This window comes from Octopus bimaculoides, chromosome 8 (assembly GCF_046866305.1).
Source record: "Octopus bimaculoides isolate indiv1 chromosome 8, ASM4686630v1, whole genome shotgun sequence".
In the NCBI taxonomy this organism is placed as follows: domain Eukaryota; kingdom Metazoa; phylum Mollusca; class Cephalopoda; order Octopoda; family Octopodidae; genus Octopus; species Octopus bimaculoides.
This window is the reverse complement of record NC_142935.1, coordinates 46,014,293-46,027,225: the sequence shown is the minus strand read 5'-3', so window position 1 is coordinate 46,027,225 and position 12,933 is coordinate 46,014,293. Positions and strand designations below refer to the sequence as shown.

General features: G+C 38.0%; 1 long non-coding RNA gene across 1 annotated transcript; it reads right to left on the bottom strand.

Annotated features, from left to right (window-relative positions):
* Window positions 1-575: 575 nt before the first annotated feature.
* Window positions 576-11,288, bottom strand: LOC149134385 (uncharacterized). Its single transcript, XR_016242869.1, has 2 exons — window positions 11,161-11,288; window positions 576-749 (listed from the first exon to the last, which is right to left on the bottom strand). It is a non-coding gene; the product is annotated as an uncharacterized LOC149134385 (long non-coding RNA).
* Window positions 11,289-12,933: the final 1,645 nt, after the last annotated feature.

The window sequence follows — 12,933 nt, the reverse complement described above, 5'->3', positions numbered from 1 at the left end:
ACTTTTACTGCATACACCAGTAAAGTTCAAAGTTTAGTCAGTAATAACATGAATAATATTTCATTCAATATTTTATTCACAAAATCAAACTAAACACTCTTTTTTTTTTCCATACATTGTAATAACACTTACCACTGTGATCTCTACATGTGACAGCCTGAAATGGTACAAAGAAAAGTCAAAGCATACGAGGTGGTATCAAAAGGATCCCAGACTAGTTATGTTTAATAAATAATAACCTATTTACCTACGTTTTAACATTATCTCCATCAAAATAGCCACCTTGTGCAGCAATGCACTAGTCCCAGCATTCCTGTCACTTTTGGAATCTGGCCTGGAAGCAATTTTTCATAAGCAAGTTGAGGACCTTCTGCAATATGTTCTGGATCTCAACAATAGTGTTAAAACAGTGACCTTTGAGGTGCCTTTTCTTCTTGAGAAAAATATGGAAGTCTGCAGGTGTTAAGTCTGGCAAATAGAGTGGGTGCAGAGGCAATACCATGTTGTTTTTGACAAGAAACTCACAGATGAGAAGAGCTTGGTGACAGGGTGCATTGCCATCGGAAAGAATCCAATTCTTCATGATCCACAGATACAGTAACTTTCACTGAATGTCCTCTCTCAAATACTTCAAAATGTCACAGAACTTTTGATTGACAGTCTGGCCCTGGGGAATGAATTCTCAATGTACAATACCACATTTCCAGGAGTGACACTTTTGGCAGGTCTTCCAGATCACTCACCATCTTCTAGGAAAAACAGGAAAACAGGAAAAATATATATATATATATCTTGAAGCACACAAAGCTATAATTAATTGGATACAAATATTGGGTTAAAAACCTCTTTTTGATAGAAAAAGTTGAAGGTTACCAGTGAGACTTGAACTCACATCTCCTGTATACATGACAAGTGTTCTATTCAAAAGGGTTTCCAACCCAATATATACGTGGTATTATTTATAGATATATCTGAATTAAAGCAAACATTATATATATATAAATATATATATATGTATATGAGAAGAAAATGGATGTAAATAACAAGAGGAAACTTGTCGTTTTTGCTGGTATGCCTTTAATTTAAGTAAATAACAAAGAAGAAGGTAGCATATTTATATATATATATATATATATATATATATATATCATATGTATATTTATATATAAAACAAAGTTATTTTATTCTCAATTCATTTTCAACTTCTATTTTTCCTACATATATATATTTATTTATGTGTTTCAGCCAAGTGGCTTCTTTAAAAAAATCATTAATCATACTGGTGGTGCTCTAGCATGGCCACAACCTTTGGGCTGAAACATAAAAAGAATAAAAGAATAAAAGAATATTTTTAAAAAAACCTAAAAAAAAAAAGCTGAATGACATGAATGTTATGGAAGGAAGTTTCTGTGTTGTGTCTAACACATTTTGCGATTGTCACCTTTTCAAGCACATGTGCCATAATGTAATCTATGTAGCTGTAGATGTTTCTTGCAGCAGTGTTGACTATTTTTCGCCATGTTTTAGATTATTAATTCTTATAAAGTATTCTTCTTTTGTCTTACATAGTTGATCATTTCCTTCCTTCATTTTGAAAAATCAGAATATTTCCATTTGCACAACTGCCTGATGTTCACTACAAAGAACATTTCTAAGAGATGAAATCTTTTTATTTGTTGCTTATGAACCCTAACTCAACATATTAATATTGATCCCGTTCGATTGCTATAATTTTCATTGCACAAAAACTCAGAATTATTTAAACTTAAGTTTGATCACAATTCCTCTACCATTATTACTTTTAGAACAGCTTTTGCTTTGGTGAACTCAGAAGCAACTTACCATGTCCACCTAGGCCTACCAACACACCCAATTCCTCCTCCTACTGTGTTACTCCTCTCAGATTCTTTATTAAACAATATATTAAATCCTTTCTTTCCATGGATGGACCCACTGGAAACGCCTTCTTGCTCAGACTTCCTGCTCAAACATAGAACTACAAAGAACAACAACAATATTGATCTCACTATTCTGGAAGAGTTTGAACAGGTTATTGACACTGACCATTCTTCTTTCATTAACAAATAAAAATGTGGTTTATGGGTTGATTGTTAAAAACCAGTAAATACTGGACATAATGATTTATACAGTATATTTGAAATATATTCAAAATGTTATCTTTTATCAGAATTTATCAAACTTATTCTGTTAGTGTTGTTTACTTCCTAATAAAGTAAACCTAATATCAAAGGTTCCAGATTGTGACCATTTTAGGTACCAGATATGACTGTCCCATCACTTTTTTTGTCTCCCAGACATAGTTTATCAAGCAGTACATTAGCTCATGTTTCCTTTGTCTTTTGAGACTGGGGGGTTTCTTTTAAGGGTGAATCAGCTGTTTTATCTATGAGTTAACCTTAAAAATATGTATATTCATCATAATCATCATTTAATGTCCTCCTTCCACGTTGGCATGGGTTGGACAATTTGACAGGAGCTGGCCAGGCAGGAGCCTAAGCCATGCTTCTATGTCTGTTTTGGCAAGGTTTTTACAGCTGGATGCCCTTTCTAACACCAACCACTCCATAGCATGGGCTGAGTGATTTTTACATAGCACTCACATAGCCGAGGTCAGTTTTGGCATGGTTTTTGCAGCTGGATGCCCTTTCAAATGCCAACCTATTTACAGTTTGGACTGGATGTTTTTTAAGTGACACCATCACCAGCAGGGTCACCAATTAACTTTGCAAGACAAGGAAACTTTGAGAGGGGAGGGGGCATTGGAGGAGGTGATCTTGTGTCAGATGACGAACAGTTAGAGTGTGACAGAGCTGGCAGAAATGTTAGCACGCCGGGTGAAATACTTAGCAGTATTTCATCTGCCACTACGTTCTGAGTTCAAATTCCGCTGCGGTCGACTTAGCCTTTTATCCTTTCGGGGTCGATTAAATAAGTACCAGTTATGCACTGGGATCGATGTAATTGACTTAATCCCTTTGTCTGTCCTTGTTTGTCCCCACTATGTTTAGCCCCTCATGGGCAATAAAGAAATAAGAGAGACAGAAACAAATGTCTAGCTGCAGAAGAGGTACATGGTTACCCAACCAGAGAGAGGGAGAGAAAGAAAGGAAGAGAGCGAGAGAAAGAAAGGAAGAGAGCGAGAGAAAGAAAGGAAGAGAGCGAGAGAAAGAAAGGAAGAGAGCGAGAGAAAGAGAGTGAGAGAAAATATCCAGTCTGTCATGTAAGACCCATGGCCTCTCTCAAGCACATAGAAGCAGTCAGAAAATATTCTGAGAATTCATATTACATATATAACTTCAGATCAAAAGTAACACCATAATTCAAAGGTTTCCCTATGAAAGTTAAACCTATCCAGGAATGGTTAGAACATCAGAATTACATTTATGACATCCCTTGCATTTGAAGAAAGTTTTATAAAGTAGAAACTAAGGGTCCCCAAAGATCAGAATATAATAGGAAAATGCCTTAATCAGAGGAAAAGTATCTATGTTAGGAATCGCTGAACATATTATGGCATGACAAAAGAAATCATATACTGCTATGAAATGAAATTTCCATCTACATGAAGTGAGATGGAGGGAAAGTCTCAGCCAGACTCTTCGTGTACACTGAATACAAGTAAAATGTGTACTGGATAAGCAACAGCATTGATGTGGATAGAAAAGGCATTTTAATATCAGAGAAATGGACAGATAGAAAAAAACTGAGGTAGCTAAAGAATGTGATAAAATAATTAAACTTAGACCAGAAATAAATAAGATGCTGGCCACAAAGATTTCAAATTACAATCAGAATGGAAAACAAACAAAAGGTATTGCTTCTATAAGGTCCTCTTGTAGATTATTTTTATCATTGATGACTGTGATCTCATGCTCCCATTGTCACAGTTGGTGATTTTAATTTAATAGGCATGTTGGTCTGCAAGAAGATGGTTCCTCTAATATATTCAGACACTATGTATGGTAAAAGAAATGAAGTGGGATCAATTCTCTTGGAGTTCTGTGAAAACTGGGCAAAACTAGAGACAGAAGGAATGAAAGTATAAAGATCTTTTGGTATTAAGGAAGTTCAGAATAATGGTAGGTAACATATATATAATGAGGAGGAGAAAAAGGACATGGCAGCGAAAGGATACGGTAACTTGAACAATAAAGACTAATACACACAATTACACACACACACACACACACGCACGCACACATACAGACACACATACACATATGTCATCATCATTATCATCATCATTTTACATCCATGTAAATGTGTCAGACATTTTGACAGGATCTGATGGGTTCAAGAAGTGCCCCTTGCTCTAGTGTCAGCTTTGACATGGTTTCTCTAGCTGGATGCCTTCCCATATACCAACCACTTTACAGCTTACATTGGGTACTTCCTTCATGCCACTGGCACTATTGAGGTTGTCAGAAGACTACAAAACCCAAGATGAGTGGTGGGAGGGCTTTATACTAGCAGGTGAGGAATGAAAGTATGTAACAAGGAGAGAGGTCAGAGCAGGTTCTTGTCTACAATAAGAAAAAAGTACTAGGATCTATTCATTCAGCTAAAACCCCTTTATTACATGGTTGCATTCTAATGATTGAAACAAACAAAAAGGGAAAAGTAATACATATATACATACATATATATATATATATATAAATGCGAGTAAAAATAAGCAGAAAAAAGGTGGGTTTTTTTTGTATGATTGTGTATAGAGGAATATATTATTTTGTTTAAAAGAGTTCCAACACTGTCTGTTTTTTATGTTTTATTTATATTCCTGCAGAACCAATGTGGGGTATAGAATATGGAATATACAATATATAATATAATATACAATATATAATATAAAATAAAATAAAATAAAAATGGATGGCACCATGAAAGAAAGTATTGAATGTAGATGAAATATTGAGTGTTCAATATAAAGGATCAAATATATAAATATAAAAATATAAATATATAAAGGCGACTCGATTTTCGGCGCTATTTCCCTTCGTCATGGCCGGTATGACAGACTTTAACAGTATATATATATATATATATATATATATATACATACATATGACAACATTTTATAAACAAACTTTGGAAAAGCCAGATTTTTTTCATATTTTACAGACAAGAAAGTAAATTTCAAACACAGAATAGCTGTGAAAACAGCAGAAAGATTAGGTATTTTATATAACAGAAAGTTGCCAGCAGGCTGGCAACATTTTTCCATCTTATCACGGTAAAATACCCAATCTTATATATATATATAAAACTATTAATATCCAGTACCACTGCCATGGTCTCTTTTAGAGAGAGACTTAGAAATATTAATATTTCTATTTTGAAAACCAGTGGATGTATTCCACTGAATTTAGGTAAATAATCCTTCGAACAGACGGTCAGTAGCGACTGCTCTACATTGATAAGGGGCAAATATCCTGAAACTAGTCTGTAGATGCCAGACCAGAAAGGGGAAGCGGCGCACCTCCCCTGTTCGAAGGCTATAATGGACACAGGTTCGTTTGTCACATAGCTAGCTAGAGGCAATTGCCTCTTGGTGCTAATCAACGGCAGCATTTGTCCTATTTTCCTGGACTGCCATGTTAGCTTGGCAATAACTATTAATATATATATATATATATATATATATTAATGTTTGCTTTTTTATGTTCAGCTGTGTAATTATAAAACAGTTTTACATCAATCCGATGAGTTACTCTATACTTTTGTGGAATACAAATTTATCATTCTTAAACAAGAATGTTGTTGACTATGACTTCGAAATTTCGACCAGCTAAGCCAATATCAGTCTGCTGATAAGGGCTTAGCTGGCTGAAACTTCAAAGCCAACAACATTTTTGTTTAAGAATAATACAGATAATTGTACTTAAATATTCATATACTCATATATAAATATATATACGTATGTGTGTATGTATGTATATATATATATATATATATATATATATATATATATATATATATATGCGTATGTATATATATATATATATATATATATATACACACACACATAAAAAAAACATTCCAGTGAGGTCATGGCCAGTGCTACTGGACTGGCTCCTGTGCAGGTGGCACGTAAAAAACACCGTTTTGAGCGTGGCCATTGCCAGTACCCACTACACTCTCAGAGTGGTTGGCATTAGGAAGGGCATCCAGCTGTAGAAACTCTGCCAGATCAGATTGGAGCCTGGTGCAGCCATCTGGTTCGCCAGTCCTCAGTCAAATTGTCCAACCCATGCTAGCATGGAAAGCGGACATTAAACGATGATATATATATGCATATATACATATGTACATATAAACTATAAAAGTATGAGATCATCATCATCATCATCATTTACCGTCTCCCTTTTCATGCTAGCATCAATTGGACGGTTTGTGTGAGGACTGATAAGCCAGGAGGCTGCACCAGGCTCCAATCTGATCTGGCAAGGTTTCTACAGTTGGATGTCCTTCCTAACACCAACCACTCCAAAGTGTAGTGGGTGCATTTTATGTGCCCCTGGCATTTTTAATCTTTTGATGCCCCCTTAAGTTTATGGCCATTTTGCAACCTTCTTCAAGTAGTATTAATTTCAGTGTGGAAGAAATTATGCTGAGATGTCTGCATCAATATTTGTGCTTTGTTTTATACAATACAGTTGTATATTCACAAATCAATGGAAATAAAGAAAGCTAGCTCATGAGATCACTAGAACACCATGGTTACACCAACAATCAACTCAATGTGTATATATATATATATATATATATATATATATATATATATAAAGGGGTTTGTATGATAGTGTATAGAGGAATATATTATTTAAAAGAGATCCAACTCTGTCTGTTTTTATGTTTTATTTATATTCTAATGAAATTAATGTGGGATATGGAATATGGAATATATTATATATATAGTAAAATGAAATGAAGTATTGAATGTCTTATTGAATATATGAAATATTGAGTATCAAATATATATAGGGGCTAGTATACTTTCCTGCTTCATAGCAGTCATCAAGGTCCCTGCTTTACTGTTTCTTTGCCTTGACATTAGGAAGTAGTTGTAAACGAGTGTCACTGTCAAGCAAGGTGTGTTCTTTGTTTCCAATCTTTCATGTAGACATTCATTATAAATATTAGCCTTACTAATTAATTTAATCACAAATCTTAATGGAAAGTTTTTGTTATAATCCTCCTTCAAATTTGGTGGCAGTGAGTGTGGCACCACACCCAATACAACAACCACCATACACCACTGAGATGTGTCTGTGTGTGTGTGTGTGTGTGTGTGTGTGTGTGTTACGTGGATGGTAACATTTTTCCACCAAGACGTTACAACCGTTTTTGAATGTTTAAGTGATTCAGTTCGGTGTATGTACATATATTTATTCGATTGCTGACATTTATCAGTGGTCTCTCCCATTTTCTATCACTAAAGAAAAAAACTATCAGCTTTTTTGACGATACGTATATACTAGTATATGGATAATGTATATATGTTTGCATCATCTACACTTCTAGATTACCCATAACGTATACTAAGTGCAGATAAGAGTGATTAAAAACTTATTCGATAACTTTAATAAATGAATCCTTAAATGATATTACTAATCGTATGATTTTTGTAAAGCAAATTTGTAACCTAAAATTCAATTCTATTCGGATTTCCAAAAAAAAATTGAAAGGATGCGAAAGTTAAGAGTTCAAGGGAGACAAATAATAAAGGGAAATAACTTCTTCGCAAGGGAGATAAATATAGAAGGTAAATATCTAAATTTTATGTTTATTTCTCAACCTATGGAATTCTGTAATCGTTTTCCCGTACTTCGATACATTTAACTTGACAATAACTATTCAGTCTTTTTTTTTACCGGGCGTATTTGTGCATTTTAAAAAAGTAATAAGAAAAATGAATCTTCTAATTGATGTTGCGCATCATGAAGGGCAATTTCAGACTGAAGTCGTGTTTGGTCCTCTCTCTCTCTCACTCTCTTCCTCTCTCTATAGCTCTCGCTCTCTTCCCATTCCACTCTCTCCCTCTATCACTCTCTCTCTATCTTTCTACCTTTCTTTCTCTCTTTCCCCCATCTCACTCTCTCTCCCCTCTCTCCCCCTCCCTCTCCCTCTTCCCCTCCCTCTCCCTCTCTTCTATCTCCCCTCTTTCTCTCTTCAAATTGGTGCTTATGATGCTTAAAATCACTTTAACATTTCTTCTGGAGGACTGAAACGTAGTTATCTCCGGTAAGATTTGAAATATCTATAATATAAATTGAATATGTCTAAAATGATTTCTAACATAAGCACGCAAGAATTTGTAAAGGACGTGTATACTCGATTTAATCAATACGGTACTTGATTTGTACTCGCTTCATCGTACTTAAGATCATAAAAGAGCAAGTTGACCTTGGGGAAATTTGAACTCACATGTTACAAACTTAGAACAAATATTCCTTTCTTATTTTGACATTAGACCAGCAATTTTAAGGGTTGTGGAAGTCGATTGCATCGACTCTAATGCTCAACTGATTCTTATTTCATCGACCTCGAAAGGATGAAAGGCAAAGTCGACCTCAGCGATGTTTGAACACGAAATGTACAGACAGACGAAATACCGCTAAGCATTTTCTTTGACGTTCTAACGATTCTGCCAGCTCACCGCCCCACGGCTTACAACAAATATTAGTTTCAAATTTTGGTACAAGGCCAGCAAGTTCAGGAAAGTGGGTAAGTCGATTACATCTACTTTAGTAATCAACTGGTACTTATTTATCGACCCCGAAAGCCAGCCTCGGCCGAATTTGAACTCAGATCGTAAAGACGAAGGAAATGCCGCTAACGATTCTACCAGCTTGCTACCTTCTTTACAGCAAATATTCTTTTCTACTCTAGGCACAAGGCCAAAATTTGGTGGGAGGGGGCCAGTCGATTAGATCGACCCCAGTACGCAACTGGTACTTAATTTATCGACCCCGAAAGGATGAAAGGCAAAGTCGACTACGGCGGAACTTGAACTCAGAACGTAAAGACAGACGAAATACCAATTTCAATTTCTTTATTACCCACAAGGGGCTAAACACAGATGGGACAATACACACATGCGGGGACAATTAACACATGATAGCATGGAACAATAAAATTAAACAATGATGATGGGACGGCCACCCCAGCCCCACCCCGGGGCGGCCGTGTTATTTCAATTATTTCAACAGGTCTTAATAGTTCCTTTCACAGTCTTCGATAGTTCTTTTCAAAATTATCTCAATAATTTATCCAAAATAAAACTACTCACCATTTATATAATCTTTTATTTCCTCGTAGTTCACCACTGGAGCGCTGGGTTCGAAATTCACCTCGGGCCCCAGTGGGTTTATAACTGTCGGGAAATCCTCTTTTAATTTTTTATACTTTTCTTTTTTTTATTAAAATCCATCTCGTCTCCTTATCGCAACTGTCTGAGAGGTCCACTTTGACAATGTCTTTTATTTTGGATATCTTCTCTATTTTTTGTGTGTATCGATATGACATCAAATATATTCCGTTCCTATGTACCTTCTGCGTCTGTATGTCTGTCCTTTTTTGTTTTTGTGATTCTGTACTACCATGCGTCTGTTCTTCTATATTTCTTTGTGACTGTATATCTGTGTGTTTATCTGTCTGTGGGTCTGCATGTTTGTGTGACTGTAAGTCTGCATGTTGTGTTTGTGTGTCTGTGTTTTCAGGTTCTGTGCTTTTAGGTTTCTGCAACTCTGCGTTATCTTCTACGCTTCCGAGTGTATGTATGTCTGTGTGTTTATGCATCTGCGTATCTGTCTGTCTGTGCGATTGTGAGACTGTATGGTTCTGTGGTAATGTTCTGCTGCTATTATCCTCTTTCCTCAATGATCCCACTTGATCTTGTGATTTGTATTTTTTCCCTTGTTCGACTTTCGGCGATGATCTCTTCCTTGATTTAGCTTCCTCAATATCAGCTCTCTGCTCCTCTTCCTATGACTGTTTCCTCTCCTCTATCACGCCTGCTTGCGTTTCCATTTCTTTGTTTTCCATTATTTCTGGGCACCTTCTTCTAATGTGACCTCTTTTGCCACATTCGTAGCACTTTGGAGATCTCCCCTCCAACATTATGTCCAGTTTGTCCTCGTTAGGCAGTTCCAGTGTCTCCGGTATGTCACTGTAAACTTTCTGACTTACTATAAAAAGTACATTCAATTCATACCCCCAGCAATTTATTGTTAGGTTCTGCTTATCATAATTATCCTTACATCTTCTCCTTCTCTTTCAGGAAAAACTGCTGCCATTACCCATTCCAACTCTATTTTCGGTGGAATCCTACCCACTCTAATCCACGTTGGACGTCTACCCAACTTATTGGGAAAGAGCATCCAATTTCCTTCCGTTAACGTCTTATTGGCGTATTTCTTTGCTGCTTCCTCCGATACAAATGTCATCTCTACAGACGCGTATGTCTTGCCTCTTGTAAAAAACGACACATCTTGCAATTCCTTCAAACGCTCCTCCACCTCCTCCTTCGTTGCACTCTCTATTCTTTTATTTTTCTTTGAAAATGATTTATATTCCACAACTCCAATTTCCATTTTCGTCTTTTCCTCCTCTGATGGGGTCAACTTTACGTTTGGCCCCTCCTTCTTTATCATTTCTTTATATTTTTCAATTTTCTCTGTCATGTCTTCATTCCAATGTATTTCATATTGCTTCAACAGGTCTGGGACGACGGAAGCTCGACTCCCCGTCGCTGCTGCATACGTCTTCATTTTCTCCGTCTCAGCAACGCCCACCAAACAATAGTGGTGTTATACTCAAAAAAATCGCAGCGAGTAATAACACGTCCGACCAGTAAACTCACGGAGACGAAATATCGATTTCTTTATCACCCATAAAGGGCTATACATAGAATTTTTAAGACATCACAAAACATAAAAGACAGTATAAAACGCAAACATAAAATCGGGGTAATTAAAATAAAATGATAATATGCAAGAATGAAAAAAATGAGGCGCAATGTCCACTCGATCCCCAAAGTCGGGTGGTTACATGTATCCACTTTTTCACTTTTTCGTTCAACATCATGTAAACATTTTCACGGTTTTGTAACTCAAAAAATTCAAACACTCGCGTTACCTTTCTTCCATTAATCATTGTTACGTCCGTCCTTAACAACTGCAAATAATCAGTTCTAGGTGGGGGTCTCCAACAAGCATATCCGTTTCGTCATTATAATTTCACCAAGTTCTTCTACGCTCTCCCAGCTGCCTTCCTCAGGTATCAAAACGCATCTTTCAGCACATTTCTCTGGCATTTTCACTCTTATTACTTCTCCCAACCTCTCGACCCTTCTCTCCATCTGCTCGCAATTCTCGTACTTTATCAAACCCCCCTTGTATTTCACATCTTTCTCCGTTCTCTCCTCCTCTTCTTGTACATTATTAGTTTCTGGCTTTTTTTAATCTAGTTTTTGTTTTCTGTTGACCGTTCCTTTGACTTATTTTTCCTTCGCTTTTTAGGGCTAGTAGCTCCATTTTCGTTCTTCTTTGTTTTCTCTGTTTCACACTTCTATTTCTCTTTTATTTCCTCAGTGTGGTCTACAATTTTCTCCTCCTCTGCTTGTGCTTTCTCTTGCTGTGGCTGTGTGAACTCATACAGGGGGCATTTGGTCTTCATATGACCTCTCTCCCCGCATATATAACAATTTGGTTTTCTTCCCTTGACTACGACATTTAACGTTCATTTTGCTCGGGTGTTCGGGGAGAGCGGTCCGCTTGGGCGTGGGGAGCCCTTAAGGGACTTCCTAGCTGGCGGGCCTCGACTCTCGGCACGCGAGGCTGAATGCTGTGAAGGCCTGATCACTCCCGCGGAGGTAAGAGAGGTGCTGGCCGAGTGCGCTGGGGAAAAGTCTCCGGGACTGGATGGTCTGCCCTACGAGTTTTACCGAGCAATGCCGGACTTGTTTGGGGAGATTCTGGCAGGCGTCTATGCAAACTGGCAGCAGAATGGGAGAATTCCCAGTTCTGTAAGCCGGGGAGTTGTGACGCTGATACAGAAGGACCCAAGCAAGGGGGATAGCATTAGTAACTATAGGCCCATAACTCTACTCAACGTAGAGCTAAAGATTTTGGCCAAGGTGTTAGCTAAAAGGTTGACGGCGGTCGTGGAGAAGCTTGTCGGGAAGGCACAGACCTGTGCAATCCCAGGCAGGTCGATCCAGGACAATCTTCACCTTCTCCGCTACACCTTAGACAGGGTTGGGAAATTAGCCGGCAAAGGAGGGGCAGTGGTCCACTTAGACCAAAGTAAAGCATTCGATAGGGTCGACCATCGGTACCTGGAGGCCGTCCTCGAAGCGGCTGGGATAGGCCCGGGCTTTCGCGGGTGGATCTCCGCTATGTACAGCGGCATTAAGTCCACCGTCCAGATAAACGGTTACCTAACGGAGCCGTTTTCGATCAAGCGGTCTGTTCGTCAAGGGTGCCCCTTGTCTCCGGTCCTGTATGTTTTGGCCCTGGAGCCATTGCTGCGGAGGCTGGAGAAGTTGGGTGGCAACCCTAATGAGATCGGATGCGGTAAGTTTACTTCTGCGTATGCGGACGACGTCACTCTCATCGTGTCTGAGGAAGCACAACTACCTCGAGTAGAAGATGCTCTCCGAAGATACGAAGCGGTGGCAGGAGCAAAAGTTAACAAGGACAAGTCCATCGGTCTGCGCCTCGGCACCTGGAGGAACAGGTCGTTATCGTCCAGTGTCGTTGGACACTGGACAGATGGTCCTGTTAAGTTGCTTGGAGTCTGGTTCGGTTCAGACTCACAGACGGAGAAGAATTGGAGCGAGGTAGTAAACAAGGTGGAGGCCATAATCAGGAAGTGGTCCGGGCGGTCTCTGTCCTTGAAGGGTAGAGC